The sequence below is a fragment of the Tupaia chinensis genome, unplaced genomic scaffold (assembly GCF_000334495.1).
Source record: "Tupaia chinensis unplaced genomic scaffold, TupChi_1.0 Scaffold143796_1, whole genome shotgun sequence".
NCBI classification, from domain to species: Eukaryota; Metazoa; Chordata; class Mammalia; order Scandentia; family Tupaiidae; genus Tupaia; species Tupaia belangeri.
This window is the reverse complement of record NW_006203646.1, coordinates 3,829,516-3,847,329: the sequence shown is the minus strand read 5'-3', so window position 1 is coordinate 3,847,329 and position 17,814 is coordinate 3,829,516. Positions and strand designations below refer to the sequence as shown.

The following is a 17,814-nucleotide window of genomic DNA, read 5'->3' as shown; positions in this document are numbered from 1 at the left end:
CCCGCCCTGTGGGAGTTTTAAGCCTCTGGGTCCAGGACGCGAACTGTGGTCGACTACGTGGGAGTCCAGCGACATAGCCATTACGCTAACTGCTGGTTCCCGCCTCCATTCTTCTCTTAGGATCCTGGGCACACACGCACACACACCCGGCATGAGTTTAAGTCACCAGGTCCAGGACTTGAAGGTAAAACAGGACCACGTCAGTGTCCCAGAAGCACCTTTTTGACCCCTCCCATCACTAATTGGTAATTACTCTCCTGGTATCCAATGCCATAGATTAATTTGGCCTGTTTTTGAATGTAACATAAATACACTCACACATCAAGTACTCCTCTGAGTCTGATTTCATTCTGTCAACAGAATGTTTGTGACATTTTCGTACTTTGTCTCACGAGGCTGTAGTTTACTCATACTCATGCCCGTGTAGCTTTTCATTATGTGAACATACTACACTTAATCCATTCTTCTGTTGATGAACACTTGGGTTGTTTCCAGTTTGGGCTATTCATTACCATGCTTTTGTGCACATTCTTGGAACATGTCTTAGTGTGCTTTTGCTAACATTTCTGTTTGGGTATATACCTAGGACTAGAATTGCTGTGTCCTAGGAATTGCATGTTTTCAGTTTCAGTAGATACTGCCAGCTCACTTTCCAGAGTGGTTTTCTACTTAGAAAGATTCAGTTTAACTTGTTTTTCCTAAAAAAAAAATATTTTATTTACCTTTATTTATTTTAGTTTTAATTTGGTCAGAGAGGGACAGAGCAAGAGTGAGAGTGAGAGTGGAAAAGTGAGAAAGCAAGCAGCCAGGTCCGAGACATGAACCATGGTCAGCCATGTTGGAGTCCAGTGTTCTTAACCACCACACCACCTGCCAGCCCCTCTATTTAACCTTTTAAAAGACAAGGCCAGTGGGAAACATTGGAAGCCCTGCTGTAAAGGATGAGGACCTGTGGCATCAGAAGTATCTGGTTAATAAATTCATTTGCCAAAAATATCTTGATTGAGTACTTACTATGTGCTAGATGCTATGCTAGCTTTTAAAAAATTTTTAAAGAGAGATTTTTGCTGAAGGGCTTGTGGGATCACCAGAGAGACAGAGAGAGAGAGGCAGAGAGACAGAAAGCAAGAAATCACTCCCCAGAGGTGATGGCCACGCCGCAATTCCTTCTCCTCCATTCTCATCTTAGGATTTTGGGCACACACGCACATGCACCTGGCATGAGTTTAAGTTGCCAGGTCCAGGACTCAAAATGTGATCAACAATGTGGGTGTCCAGTGACATAACCATTATGCCATCTGCTGGTCCCAACTAGATGTTTGAAGATTTCCTGAATCTTATGGATTAGTGGAGGAAGAAAACGTAGACATACAATCACATTTATAACTCTCTATTACAAACCATGATAAATACTGAAAAGGAAAAGTACAAAATGCCCTAAAACCATCTGACTAGTATCCTTTCCCTTTTTCCTACCTAAAAGGAAAGAGGGAAGAAAGCAATCTACCACTAACTGTAATAGCCTTAATTGTGAACCAGCTTCTAAGCTGTCAGGTTGGAACCTAATTAATCACTGGGGGTGGTATGGAACTGATGAATTGCTTTGGTGCTCTTTTACTAGTATAAATCTTTGATTTAATGATTGCTGCTCTCTGATTCATACCATACTACCCTGGTGATCAATATGCATGATAAATGGCTGATTTTCAAGAACCACCCACTTGGTAATGCTCTTCTACATATACAGTGTGTGTGTGTATGAATTAGTACTCAAGATAGATTTCTGACCAAGAGACAGAGGGTGAGGTAATATGATAGGTGAGGAGGAGGGGACAAGATGGGGAATGAATGGCATTTGCTCACTGAAGTTTGTAGAAAATTTTCAGAAAAGGCAACATAAAGAATTAAGTGAGACAATCCTTCTGTATTTCCTTTTTTTTTTTTTGAGAGGTTTTTACTATAGGGTGTGTGTGCTCACCAGAAAGACAGAGAGAGACAGAGAGACAGAGAGACCAAAAGTGAGAAATCACACACCCCCTCCCCCAGGAGGATGGCCATACTGCAATCCCTTCTCCTCCATTCTCCTCTTGGGATCTTGGGCACGCATGCACACACACCCGGCGTGAGTTTAAGCCATTGGGTCTGGGACTTGAACCATGGTCGACTACATGGGAGTCCAGTGACATAGTCATTATGCTAACTGCTGGTCCCTGTATTTACTTTTTAACTAATCTCTTTTGGCCTAAGTCCTTCGGCTCATGGAGCTGACATCTGGAGGACACTTCTGTTCACACTTCCTTCAGAATGGGAAATTCATAGGACAAGTCCTATTTATAATAACTTACCAGTTATAGTGCTCCTTGCTGTGTTTCAGAGTTTCTATTGCTGAGTGGGATGAGAATGGGAAGTTGATTGTGGTTTGCAGAGGTCCAGGAAGACCTGTTTTGTGGTTTGTTTATTAGTTCATTCATTAGGTCTAGAGCTATTTATTGAATACCTATGGTGTTCCAAGTCCTAAGGTAGTCACTAGAGATACATTGATGAGTAAGACCGGTATTACTTCTGCCTTTGGGGAATGCTTTTTTGTTTGTTTTGTTTTATCTGGATGGCAATATGTTAGGCTTTTTTTTTGGCTCAGTGAACTGATACATGCTGTAATTCTCTGGTCTTATCAATATAACTGGTTTCTAGATTCAGGAACTATCTGCAAACCTCTTCTTTTTCTCTCTCATGCTTTTAATGGTTTTAATTTTTTTTTTTTTTTTTAAAGACGGGGTCTCACTACGTCTCGATCCTCCTGCCACAGGCTCCCAGGTAGCTGGGACTATAGGTATGTGCCACCATAGGGTAAGCTGGGAATCAAACCCGGGCCTTCCATGTGGCATCAGCTCGCTGAATAGCAGTGTCTACCAGCATGCACTACTACCAGCATGCTAGAGCTTGACCTCTCATGCCCTTTCCTATGCACAAATGTGTTGTAACCTGGTTTCTTTATCTGTCAAGACTTGCTATCTTCAGTTTAGTAGTGAAAGTCAAGTGTATACCATGTAACTATGAAATAATGAAATCAGTTCTCATCTCAGTTTTACAGAAACCAGCCTCTTTCTTGCCATGCTATAAATATGATACCAACTCGAATAGTAAAGTATTATACAAATATGAAGTGTTTCAAGTTTCCAGTGTATTTTATCTGGAAGACATAATTAAAGAATATATTTAAAAGATTTCTTATTGTATCATTGTTTCTGATAGCCAGAAGCTGGAAAAACTTAAAAGTCTCTCATCAGAATTATGGTAAAACATAAAATGATTCAAAATGATTGTATAGATTTCTACGAATGTAAAAACAAATTCACATCATATTATTGAAAGAAAAAGGCTAAAGAATAGCATACACAGTTACAATCTCTGGCACACAATAACTATTTGCTCAATAAACTAAAAACTAGGTTTTTGTAGCTGTTCATTACCTCTCTATCAGTGAAAAGAGGTATTTGAAATACTCTTCCCTTTGGGACCAGCAGGTGGCACGGTGGTAAAGGCACTGGACACTTCCTCATGGCGGACCACGGTTTGAGTCCTGGACCTGGTCTCACTTTCCCCCCTCTCTCTCTGATCAAATTAAAAATAAATTAATGAATACTTTAAATATATATATATATATATATATTTAACAATGGTTATTTTGGTTGGTTGACTTTCAATTAGAGAAAAAAGGTATTTAAAAAATTTATTTTGGGGCTTGCCCTGTAGCCTAATGGTTAAAGGAGCCAGGTCTCACATGACCAACTGAAGTTTGAGTTTCAGCCTTAGCAGCCTGAGAAACACACCAGGCATGTGTATGTGCGTGTCCCAAATCCTGAGTGGATGGAGAAATAGAGGAGGAAGGATTGCGTTATGACCAATGCCCCACTGGGCATTGGGGGTGTTGTCTCTCTCTCTCTGGCAAGGACATCTGCCCTCTGACAATTTAAATAAATAATATGTTTTCTGAATAACTGGTTACTTGATGACGAATGTGATTTATTTGCACAACCAGAAACTGCAAGCCATTTTCATTTTTGAACAACAGTATTCTGAGTATGTACGCCTTCCATCTGTTCAAAGGGAGGCTAGAAACTTCTCTGGGATTTGATCTTTCTCAATATGTGAAAGAATTAAGAAACGCAACTCCTGGGCAAGCAGTAGAGTATCTTTTTACAAAGCCTGGAGGGCTGATTCTGTTAAGTGCCCCCACCAATGCTGCTTTCACTGCCCCGGAGAAATCCAAATGATTCTGTAGTCTCTTCCCCTGGGAGGTGGCTTGCTCTCCTGCTCCTGAAACTAGGGGATTCTTCTATTTTATTACCATTGTGTCTTCTGTTCCCCTTCTACCCCTCTCACCAGGTAGGTTTCTTGTTTTATCTGGCACCCAGTAGAGCTCGACTGAGCTGAGGGCCTCTCTTTCTCACCAATCCTCATTCAATTAATTGATAAAAAATTTAATAATTTAATTTTAGGAATGGGAATTATACATCATTCTCCAAGCTCTCTCTTTACCAGGCGTCCCAGAGTTGCCTCATACAGACAAGCACCTGAAGCAAGAGGAAGGAGCATTTTTCTATATTTTAAGTAGATTTTACTTCTTGAGCATCTTTGATTGGAGAGCAGGCGAGAGCGTGGGGGCGGGGGAGCACAGAGCAAAATCCGTCCCTCTGGAAATCAGGAGGTTAAAAGGAAATTGGTAGGGAAAAATCACATTTGTTCCCTCTGTGCTCGTGGATATATTAGGGACTTGTGCCAACCTACTTACTTATTTTAACCCTGAACTGCATATGTGTGACACAGCTCCATTGATTTTTGGATTCATTTAAAGTGTGTGCTCTGAAATTTAGACAGTCTTCGCAAACCACCAGACCTTGGGTTTCAATATTTTCAATTGGAAAATAGGAGTACTCATACAATGGACATTCTAAGGTCATTGTGACTCTCAATGACATACACTTACAGCACGTAGCATAGCATCTGGCATACTGCAAAGCTCAAAAGCTTTAGACATACTAATGATGACTATTATTTGTACAATTTACTATTAGGGATTATTTCAATAGAGGCTGATCTGAAATTTGTCATCACACTTGGAAAACTCTGTTTCTTCATAAAATAGTGTCAGTTGAAAAAGAAAAGTTTTCTTTCTTTATTTTCCCCCTGTTTGGTTGTTTTTAAAATTTTTTTTCTTTAAGGCAATTATATAATATGTTCCAGTAGTTAGACAACTCAGTTTTCAAGTCCCCTTTGGTGTCTTGGAAATCTTTTCTTATAGATGATTGGTACAATAGAATTGGCAGCTTAGACTGTATTAAGCAGATATGAGAATTTGAATTAAAATTTCTATTGAGTTTTATTCATATAAATTTCATGGTATGAAGTGCTATGGGCTTATTTGTGGCTCATACCTCCTTTGTTCTGCAACAAACGCATAGAGACTTGTGCTTTCTCTCCTATCTTTTTATCACACACCCACCTTTTGTAGCTTAGCATTTAGTGTACAGAAGATGCTTAATACATGTTGAGTGAATGATAGACCAAGAGTTTGGATGAAAAGTATTTGTAAGGTATTATCTTCCCCTTAACCAGGGGAGTGCTACATGTCAGCTTGCTTTTGTGTCCCACAAAGATAATAAAATCCTGGTGCTCACTCTGTTTTGTATTGGGTTGTCAGGAAAGTCATGGCACAATTTTGCATAGAATAATATGTTATGACTCTCCTGATGACCTAATATTTCTCCCCCACCCTCCCCCGAGAGTGCCTAGGATAGGAGATATTCAGTAAATGCTTACTGAATTAGACCGAAGCAAGTAGAAGGAGCAAACGTTAAGTAGGCTTGTATTGTTCTTAAACTGGGAAAGCAATCACTCTGTTTTAGCCCTTCAGTAGAACTCTCATGAGCATCCTCAGCTCTCCAGTGCATGGGAACAAAGATTAATCACCCACAAAAAAGTAGGCATATCAAGAAGACAGTATCTCCCTAACTTTTTGCCCAAATAATTATGACTTATTTACAAAAATCTACTGTTAATGCACAGTTTGCATTTTATAGCTAACAGCTGTATTTCATCAGACTCTGCTTTTGGCTAGGGAAGGACCCTGGGACACCATTATCAGGGTCACTATATTTACCAAGTTCCTCCTTTGGGAAAGCATTTGCCCTCTTTTCAAACTGAACTTCTTCTGCTTGTACAGCAGAATTAAGCTACAAGTTCAGTGTCATAGTCAGAGACTTACAACACTGACTCTAGCATTGGAAGGGTACCAACTTATCTTCCCGCCTCCCGGGGATACAGCAGGCTTGCCCAGATACCTCAAAGCTTTATAGCTAGGAAGATCAGAGCTGAGGAACTGGTAGAAGGATTTGAAGGTGGAGAGACAAGAGTGGGATTGTTGAGGAGCTAATGAGAATGGTTCATCCCCAGTGGTTATAAAGAAAGGAAGATCTCAAATCTCGTAATAAAAACCGCGTTGTATGTAACAGGAAAAGACGATTTCATTCATGAAAAATAGCCAAGAACAGACAGACAATAGGAGAGAAGCACTTTGGAAATCAGGTCTTCTGGATGTTTTTATTTGCCCACTCTTAGGAGACAGTGTGGAATAGTTAGATGTAGAATGAAGAAGCTGCTGAATTGGAGAGCAACAGCCAAGTGTATCCAGCCTCGCAAATAGCACAAAGCTCACCAGCCAGTGTAGCTTTCATGACAGCTGCAAAAGCAATGGCTACATAAACTTTCTCAAGGGGGGAGAAAGTGGAATGTGAGAGAAGCTCTTGCAGTAAGAAAAACATAATAAATCCAAGAGCCGCCCATAGCCTGGGGGTTTTTATGACCATAGCCAGGCATGAAGGAATGACTGAACTTAACTAAAGCTGTTAATTACCTGGGTGAGATCAAAAGCCCAAGTAAGGGAATATATTTATGATGCACCTTACAGGATATGCTTCAACTTCTTACATTTTTTTTATTAATTGATTTGATTAAATAGATTTAAAGAGCCCGAGCAGAGCCTTTTAAATCATATTCCATATTGATCTAATGAAATAGTCAATAAATTTACCAACGTAGCCCCTTTCCTTTGTACAGTCTGGAGGGAAATGCTTCACTGAATGGTTATAACTCAACTCCAAACCTCACTGCTATTCCCGCAGTGACTCATAGAGACCAAAGGGATGCTGGGAAATCTTTTAGGCCATTTGTGGGCGTGATTGAATAAGTGGTTTAACACCTGTTTACAGACTACTCACCACCCTCCATCCTTCCTCCACCTCAAGCCCTTTGGTGCTTTCTGGGGGACATTAGTTGAGCCAACCAGGTTTGGTGCCTTGCAAATTCTGTGCACCATTTACCGACTTTCCTATTGCATGCAACCATCTGTTACAGTCCTCACTCTGGTCTTCAAGACCCTGGTCATATTTCAGAGCCTTTGATTTTTATTCATTTGTCCATTCTGCTCTGTAACTATTGACAAAATGAGGCTCATAAATACAATAAAATGTGTCCAGGTAAATAACCAATCTATAATGAAGATTTTTTAATCTCTCCATAAATCTGGGCTTAGAGGAGATGTGCCTGAAGTAGCTTTTTTGTCTCTTTTCCCACTTGCTAGAGCAGTGGAGGGAACTTAGAGAGCATGACTGTTTTTAGACCCTGAGATCCCATGAATTTCTTCCTCTGAGTGTGGAATGGAGCATATTAAGTTAAATAGGTGGCCATTGGCTTGAGGCTGAGTTTCCATGTAACTGCCACCTAACTTGGTGTAAGAACAGACTGAAACCTAACTTAGATAGTTGGGTCTCAGTCAAGGACAGCTGCTAATTGATCAGCCCATGTGCAAATAAGGCAAACACCTAGCTGTAACCAATCAAGCTGTTTCTATACTTCATTTCTCTGTGGTGTCTATAAATACTCTCTGTCCATGTTGCCTAGCAAAGCTCTCTAAACTAGCTCTGAGTGCTGCCTGATTCATGACTTGCTGTTTGCTAAATAAGCTCTGTTAGATTAATTTGCCTAAAGTTTTTCTTGTAACAAGCAAGAATTTGTGCTTGTTTATAGTCACTAATCCCAAAGGCAGGCTGAAAACAATGCCTTGACAATGTGATTTCCTTGGGGTTGCGGTGTCAAATCAACACTGAGGTGACACGATTTACTTTGCACATCCCTTAATGCTTCATATAGGGCAGTGTTACTAATTTTGTGCCTACAACCCTGAAAATCATTCTTGTTTACTCTCAGGGATGAGACCACTGAAGAAAAGAACAGAGAAGAAGAGTAGGTGTGCAGCCGTGAGGAATTCAAACTATCCCTTATTGAAACTCACTATCTAATACTTGGTTATGTTTCAGGGATGGGTTGGAGCTCCTAAACAGGCCCTGGCTGCCCTCAGGCTGTAGTTAATTCTGCTTTAGTATGAAGCCTCTCCTGACTTTAATGCATTTACATATATTTATCTGTGACTGTGAGGCTTAAAAGTAGAAGTCCTGTCTTGGGATGCATGTTGGGTGGGTTGCAGGTGGGTCTAGCTTCTAAAGTCTGGAAGCCTACATTCAAATTAGACCTCAATTCCATGTCACTGTACTTGAGAAAGCATCAAATTCCAGTGTCTCAATCAGGGCAGCTGTAAAAGAACAGTGGTATAAAGATGAACCACCATCAAACTGGAATGGTGAACTCATTCAGAGCGAAGGAGAAATCTGCATAATTGAGGCTTCCCTCCACCTACATTCTATCTTCAATTATCTGGGTAATTTGGTCCTGAGGGTATAAATTCCTTCAAAACTCAAATCCATTCTACAAAGGAAAAGTCATCAGGAAATTACTGAGATTGCATCCCAGACACAGTGCCCAAGGTTTTGGAGCCCATCTGCCCTTCCATTAGCCAATCTGCCCTTCCAGGACTGCTCTCTATTTCAGCTGTGAGCCTAGAGGCTGGACATCCACAGCTCTTCCCTCTGCCCCTCTTTGTTTCAGCAAGAGCCGCCTGTAGGGAAGCCCTAGCTGGTGCTGGCTGGCAGTGGCTGCTCTCTGCCTGAGGTTGCTGTTACTGCCAGCTTTCCTTGGCCGGTGTAGATGCGTTCATTCCAGGCCAGGGAGAACTGCTGCCAGGTGGGCAGGCATATGCTTTCGCCTTGTCTAGCCATCTCTAGGAGCCAGGGACCCAGGTCTTTTAATTCATCTAAACCTCAGGCCTTCTGGTGGAGAGCTGGTTTTCTTGTTTGTGCTCCGACAGGAGTTGTCTCTGTGTTGTCAGTGGTCCATGAGCTGAATGCCTTTGGGCTTACATACACCCCAGCCAAATGCAAACATTTTCAATTTAGACTTTGGAAGAAGACATTTTAGTGTTCTGGGCAAATTCATTTATTGAGCTTTATACTTTCTAGATTGTTGGCTTACTGAGGATACTCAGCTAGGTTTTAGTGTGTGTGTGTGCATGTGCGTGCCTTTTCCCTGTGTCTTTTTTGTCCCCATAAAGTGATGACCCACAAGAAGACAGCATATGGAAGCATCTTGGATTTCGGCCCCGGGCAGGCTTACGTCTATTGCTTTTTATTGTTTCCTCTCACAATTAAGTGTGTTCCCTGAGAGTGGAGATTTTTTTTTTTTTTTTGGTCTTTCATTTTCTACTACCTCCTCAATGCCTCCCACATAGTGGGTGCTTAATAAATGATGAAAATGAATGAATGAACAGGCTCAGACTCTCCTTTCTACTCAGGAGCCGTATAATCCGTATAATTTTATTTGAGTTTTAGAACCATCCTGTTTGTTGGTTACTTAGTGGTATACAAAGTAGAAACTTTACTTCCTGGTCCCAAGCACGTTTTAACTAGATCAGGGAGCTTCTATGAGTTTTGAACTGAAAGAGAATCCAGGTGTTTGTACATTTATTCATTTTGTCAAGAATACTGCTTTACAAACTTTCCTCACCCTTTCCCCTCTTTCTTGGTTGTATAGCCTAAAGTCTACATCCACCATATCACTTATAATTGCTCTAAACTTTATTTTTACTATTACTTCTGACAGTCAGTTTCTTAAGTTGTAGCTTAATTAATCGTGCTTGAGTAATTTTAAAGAGAACTTTTGTGTTGTTGAGATTTGGAAGGTATTAAAGAATCAGTCTTCTAGTTTTCAGCATTACTTTGCCCAGATAGAAATCAGCTGAGAAATTCTACTTTATTTATCATGTTAAAATGTCTATTTCAGGCACCAGCAGTTAGCGTAATGGCTATGTCACTGAACTCCCATGTAGTCAACCGGAGTTTGAGTATCGGACCTGGTGGCTTAAACTCATGCCGGGCATGCTTGTGTGCGTGCCCAAGATCTTGAGAGGAGAATGGAGGAGAAGGGATTGTGGCATGGCCATCCCCCCTGGGGGGGGATTTCTCGCTTTCTGTCTCTCTGTCTCTCTCTGTCTTTCTGGCAAGTGCATGCGCCCTATAACAAAAACTTCTCCAAAAAGTGTTGTCTATTTCAATGATCAAGAGGATTATCATCATTAATTGTATCTCTCTTTTGAAAAAAGAGAAAGAAAAATCTCTTTGTTTTCATCTCAGAATAAATTTTCCTAAAGATGGCCTTAGGCTAGCATTTTGAAGTCTATTTTTTTAGAAAAGAATTATTTATTTAATTTTATTTATTATTATTTTTAAAATTTATCAGAGAGAGAGAAAGCATGACACTAGGTCCAGGATTGAACCATGTGGGAGTCCAGTGCCCTAACCACCACACCACCTGCCAGTCCCTTGAAGCCTATATTTTTAACCTCTGATAAAGTAACATGTGAACTGCACACAAATTGAGTGTGACATGTGATTTATTTACTGTTGATAATCCTGGCCCTGTCCAAAACCACAAAGAATGATAAATTAAGTGTTTGACTTAGTACTGATGATGCTAAATGTAAACCTTCTTAAAAATGGTATTGGATATTTTTTAGAAAGGAGTCTTACTATAACACAATAATCTACTGAGGAGAAAATGACTGGAAAGAAGTTTATTTTTGTTTATGTTTTTTTTAAATTACTTGATGATTCTTTATTAATGCTGCTGAAGATATGGGCATTTGGACTTGGGATGAATCCTCTAACTATGGAACATTAGTTCAGAGATACCCTTGGTTACAAGACAATTCTGCAGTTTAGATTCATGCATTGATTCTTCGTGGGGCTAACAGTCTCCATCTCAAGAATGTGTAGGGGACAGACCACGGCAGGGTGGTTGATTTGATGCCTCCCAGCCTATCCTGGTTCATGCTACACTTTGTTCATTCTCTCCATACACATTGCACATTGGCCTTCTTCTTTCCATGGAACTTAACTGAAGCTGACTCCCGGTGTAGGGTTCATCTATGCTGGCCTTTCTCTCTGGAATGCTTTCCCCCAGATCTTAACATAGCCCCATGGTTCTCTACCAGGAGTGGTTTTTGCACCCACAGGACATCTGGCAATATCTGGAGATATTTTTGATTGTCATGACTTGGAGGTAGAGCTGCTACAGGTATCTAGTGAGTAAAGACCAGGGATAGCTTACATAGTAAGATATTGTAAATATTTTATAATAAACAGAGTAATTCCTCATAACAAGAAATGATTCAGCCCAAATGTTACCAATGCTGAGGCTGAGAAACTTTCAGTTATAGCCGATCTTTCTTCACATTGATGCGTTAGCACAAATGTCATCTTCTGCTTGGGTAGAAGCTTTTCACTCCTTCTAAAGCAATCTCATGTTTTCCCATTATGATTTTGTTTTTGGTTGTAGCTTCAAGTATTATTTTAAGTACCAACTCTTTTTGCATTTATTTACTCATTTTTGCTTCTTCTTTCTAAATGTAAGCTACATTCAAGAAGGGATTGTATCTATCTTGAACACCACTGTCTTCCCAAAGCCCAGAACAATGCCTGGTATGTAGCAGATGTTTAGAACATATTTCTTTGAACAAAGGAAGGAGGGGAAGAAGACAGACAGGAAGCAATTAGTAAAGAAAGAAGGAAGAAAATAAAGGATGAATGGATGAATAGATAATAAATAAAGACTGCAAAAAACTTACAGATATATAAAAAATATTCCCCTTTGTCCCTTTATAATAATATGTGTCAAATGTGTGATAGACAAATGCTGTTTGGCCATCACATAATTAGTATATTGTCATAAGCATATGTCTGGTACTAACTCCTGATGAATCAGGGAAGTATGCACTATGAAAGGCCATCAATGTGGTACCTGGTTTTTAGGAGGAGCTCACTGGATTCATTAACATTGGGTTTTTAGTCAGAAAGTGTTCTGGGCTCCATTCATTTATTTGTAGTGCAGCTGGAGCCTAGAAGACTGGTTTGGGGATCTAGACGCTTAATATGTGTATTAATATTTCCTACTGAGGCAAGCTGAGCTTTTTAAAAATGTATTTGTTCTGAGAGCAATAGGATTTTCCTCTGTTTTCTCAGTTGTGTTTGGCTTTTATGAATTTTCGCCACTTTGATTTTACTGCTGCTCCTCATGGCTTCTTGACATCTTTTCTTGTGCTGAGACTATTGTTTTAGATCTGTTCACGTCATTTATGGGAACATCCTTATTCTTTGGCATCGTTTATAAATAGTTTAATCATATCCTAAGAGAGAATTATCATTAAAAATCACTTGAAGTATCAATTGGAAAATAAAATTTATGCAATGAAATACATTTAGTGCTGATATGAGACTGACCACACAGGCTCTGGAGAAGGCAACTCAGGATAACAATGACCTTACAATCATCATAACGAATTTGCATTGTCGTTGCTCCACAGGGGGGTGAGAGCGCCATGTTCCAGAGAAAGTCCCCAAATCGTTAACTCTACCATGGAAAACACATGTTTCCTAAAGACATGGCTTTATCGACTTTTCCTCTGGCTTCCTACTGAGCCTTTAAACTCTGGAACTTTCATCATACTTCCATCCCCCACTCCCAGCCTCCGTCTTTATCCCCTAATTACGTGAGCTTAACTTTCCCTGACCTACAGAGAGTCAAGAAAAATTGGCATATAAAGCCCTGTTGTGTTTTGGTCTGACCTATGGGTCCTTTAAATGAAGCCAGGATACAGTGTGGGGGTCTGAGCTGCTAATGTCTGGATGCCCTTAAGAAGCATAAATCTCTACAAACCCAAAGGGGACTGAATGTGTTGATTTCCAACTCTCTTGGTTTTGTGACACTTTATGGTTTGATTTGCTAACACCTCCTTTCCCCTTTCTAAAAGTAACAGGTGTGTCATATGTTTATTTTAAAAATTAAAGTAAATCAGTATTTATACTTTTTATTATTTATTTTTAAGAGTGAAGGAAGAGGGAGGTACTTTAGAGAATTTTTAATGGCCCATAATAACTCTGTTGTTTGGAACTAACTCAAATTTAATCCTCTTTGCATCCCTGGACCTATTACAATGATTCTAACTAATTTACCCTTGTTTTCTTTAAACCATTGTTTGTACTCTCTTGTGTGATACTTGCCTATATGCTCTTCTCTATTCTTAAATTACTTCTAGTAAATTCTGTATTCAGTATCATTGCCCTCAGATCCAACCCAGTTCTGAGCATAGAATAAGTGCACAATAATACATCAATTTAATGGACTTGGAGAGGTCATTGGTTGGGGGAGGGCAGAGCCCAGGTTTGGAACAGAAGCTCTCAGTGCACGTTCGATAACTTCTCAGAGAAGAGAGAAGCAAGTCTTCTCCATGATGGACCAAAAGTACATGCTCTACAAATTTCACAGAAAGAACTGTAATAGGCACACCATCAAATACCATAGGAATTTGTTCCCTGTGTGCCTGGAGGGATATGAAAGTATTTGAAACAATTCCTTTAGGAATTCCATGATATAGGAGGAACTCTTGGCTTAGTATTCCAGGTAACTGCTCTTACTCTTTGATAATATGAGAAAGACAATGATGGCCATCCTGGCTATCTTGGTCTCGCATCAACCATCATAAATGGGCTCCATCCCTCCTTCACCATTATACCATTCCTCTCAATGAGGGTAGGAGGGGAACCCGCTCCTTGCCAGTGTCTTATTCCTTGGATAAGGATTCCAAAAAAAATGTAGTTGTTTTCCTCATCTCTCTCTCAGTGTTACAATTCTATATCCAATTTCATTTTTTTTAAAATTTTAATTTCTAGAGGGTGTTCATGTGTGTGTGAGAGAGAGAGAGAGAGAAGAGAGAAAGAGAGAAATCACCCCTCAATGTGGCATCATTACACCACAATCCCTTCCCCATTTCTCAACCCTGTCAAGATTTTAGGCATGTATTTACATATGCCTGGCATGTTTCTCAAGCTGTCAGGGCTAGAATTTGAATCATGGTTGGCCATGTGAGAGCCAGGTCCTTTAACCTCTAGGCTATGGGGCCAGCCTTCTAATTTTATTTCTTTAGTTCTCATCACAGGACAAGATTCTATCAATGATATTGAACTGAGAAAGATTTATGAGAGACGTTGCATTAAGAACGTGCTAAATTCTTTCTTTAAATCTCTAGTTTATTAGTGGCCTGGTTTTTAGACACAGTATTTCCAGTCCTTCTTCTTTTAGGATGTGCATTCTGTCTGGGAAACTCCACAAATAGTTAGAGTGTAGGCATTCCACTCACTTTTATTTAAATTCTAACCCAAATATTGTGGGCATTTCTCTTTACTAAAAATCTCAACTGGTACATTCCGACCCATAGTTCTTTGGGAAACTTCCTTATTCCTTGTCCTTCCTCTCAGTGTGACACAAGTTAGAATGGTTAGAATGGGGATGGTCACATGGCTCAAAGGTGACCAGTTAATAAGTTGCCAATGTGTCCTGACCTGCAGGACAGTCGAACAGGTTTCCTGGGGGAGGGAGTGAGAGATGGGACAAACACATGCATACACAATACGAGGTGCAGATTAAGCCGTCTTCTTCCATCTACTTCCGTTTATTGAGGAGAAAATGGTGAGTTATATACAACTGGTGGGCACCAATTGGCTGCCCGAAATGCAAATGAGATAGAACAGCATGAACCAATTATTGATGTGGGTGAATCTCTCCCGTTGCCTAGAAACCCAACCACTTCCGGGGAGAACAGTTGGTCACATGACTTCTGAGAGACTGTTTGCTCAGTGAGGAAGTGAAGCCTAATGGTTTCCAAGATGGTGGATAGCTCGAGATGGCTTCCGTATGCAGTGCTCACCACACCAATGATACAAAGTGCTGTGAGAAATAAGCTGAACACATAGAAATCTCCCCCTAAGAACATGAACTGGGAAACTTGGAAAACCCAAATTCCAGAAGCAGCAGCAGGAGAATGCCCAAGTTTGAGTCATGACCCTCCCAGAACTACATGCAAGTAGAATTAGGATGCAGCGTAAACTGCGAGTAGATGTATCAGGTGATTAAATGGAAAGAATGGGAGAAAAGTGCAAAGAGAAGTTGAAATAGTACAAGAAATAGATCATGAGACTCATGTGAAACCGTGGAAATTATTAAGCTCCTAAATGTAGCTCTGTTCTTGATAACTTCCTCGTAACATATATCCTTATAATGAACTCCTTGTTTCATGAGCTGACTTGAGCAAGTATTCCCCTGATTCCAAAAAAGCCTGACCCTGATACTCACCTAGTCCTCCTCACAGGCCATAAAATTGTTTCCTCCTGGGAAGCCCCTAGACTTCTAGTGGCTGACTCAGACATGCCAGAGTCTTCCACAGGAATGGACCAATCAGGTCCTTGGGTCTAATTATGTTTCAAAACACCTAAAACAATATTTTTGTTTCAGTAAGCAATGCTATTTTTTACTGGTGAACAATATTAAGTTTTCTATGCAGTTGCTCCAGCCACAATCACAATTCTTATTCCTGTTGGCCACTTTACCTTGACATGGGGCCCAAAATTGTAATTTACTTTGGCCAAGGGAATATAGTCAGAAATGGTGGAACCAGCAGTTAGTGTAATGGCTATGTCACAGAACTCCCATGTAACCAACTACAGTTCGAGTCCCAGACCCGGTGGTTTAAACTCACGCCGGGCGCATGTGGGTGCATGCCCAAAATCCTGAGAGGAGAATGGAGGAGAAGGGATTGTGGTGTGGCCATCCCCCCTGGAGGGTGATTTCTCGCTTTCTGTCTCTCCATCTCCCTGTCTCTCTCTTTCTTTCTGGCGAGTGCACGCGCCCTATAGCAAAAATCCCCCCCCCCCAAAAAAAAGACAAGAAGTGCTGGATCCTTGATCCACCTTGAATTGATTTCTGTCAAAGGTGAGAGGTAGGGGTTCAGATTCATCTTTCTGCAAGTGGAAATCCAGTTTTTCTAGCACATCGATGTTTACTGCAGCACTATTCATGATGGCTAAGACATGCCCGATAGCAAAAATCCCCCCCCCCCAAAAAAAAAATAAAAAACAAAATGGTCACGTGCCAGTCTGAGGCTAGGGTTTCTTGGGGCTTCTGCCTTCCCTGGGAGAATATGCCTCAGGTAGCTCGTTGGTCTGAAAACAACGAGTGACATTGGAACAGAACAGCCTCAGCTGATGCTTCGACCTGCAGCATGAGCAGAGCCATTGCAGCAGACCTGGAGACCTATGGGCAGGTTACTAAATGCTTATCACAGCAGGCTATTCGCTATTGTTCTTGAATTACTTCTAGTATGTTTTGTATTCTCAGCAGTATCATTCCCCTCAGATCTGACCCTGTTCTAAGCACAGAATAGATACACAATAAACAAACAAAAGGAAACAACCACAATTAAATATAATTAAAGATCCTGTTGGTTGAACCCAGGTTTGGAACGAAAGTTCTCAATGCTTATCGAATGACTTCTCAGAGAAGAGAGAAGCAAATCTCCCCCTGATGGACCAAAGGCACATAATCTACACAGTCCATGAGAGTTTGTGATTGTTATGTACTCAGTTGATCCTAATGTCTGTCTTTTGAACTTTCTCCTTACTTTGACTTAACATCCTCTTGATTTTCCCCTCCTCTCTGGGTATTCCTTAGTTTCCTTTTGGAACCTCTCTTCTCATCTGCCCTTTTTGATGTTGGTATTGCTCAAGCTTCTAGCTGAGGTCGCCTCTGCTTTTGACATATACATTCTCTTTGAGAGAGATGCACACTGCTGACTTCAATACCCTTTACAACCCGACAACTCAGATTTTTATGTTTAGTCTAGATGTCTCCTTTTCCCATCTGATCTATACCTATTTCTGTATCTATATATACCAATTGGTCATCTCCACCTAGAAACTTTACAGGCTTCTTGAAATCAGTGTATCCGCAATGGGATAAATCATCACTGTCCCCTAGTCTCAGCTTACCCCTCTCCCTGTAATCTCTCTGAAGTGACTAGCACTATCGTTTGCTTAGTTGTCCAAGTCAGAAGCCAAATTTCACTTTGATTTCTTTCTTTTGAAGTCCTTCAGTTTGCTTTATATTTGGTAACCAGTTGTGTAGATTTCTGCCCCTTTACTTTCTCTTTAAAGTGATCACAATTCTGTATCTCCAGTTCTCATCACTGTAGATCAACTGTCTATCTTCCCTCTCCCAGCCGACAGTAGTCACTTCCTACAGAGTCTCAGTGCTGCTAGTGGGGATCCCCACTATCCAGGTCCTTGTCCTCTGGAAGTCCATTCTCTGATATTGCTTCCAGTGTGATCTTTCTGATATAAGCATGAAAAATATCTCCCACGTTTTCTCTCTATAGCCTTCTGGATAAAGTCCAAAGTCCAAACTTTCTCTTGTTTTATTTTGTTCTTTGTTTTTTGTTTTTGTTTTTTGTTTTGGTTATAGAGTGATTGACCTTCCGAG

The 17,814-nt window shown here is 40.5% G+C and overlaps 1 pseudogene; it reads right to left on the bottom strand.

Moving 5' to 3' along the window:
* Window positions 1-17,814, bottom strand: part of LOC102488094 (isocitrate dehydrogenase [NADP], mitochondrial pseudogene) — a 129,674-nt pseudogene that overhangs the window by 89,137 nt on the left and 22,723 nt on the right.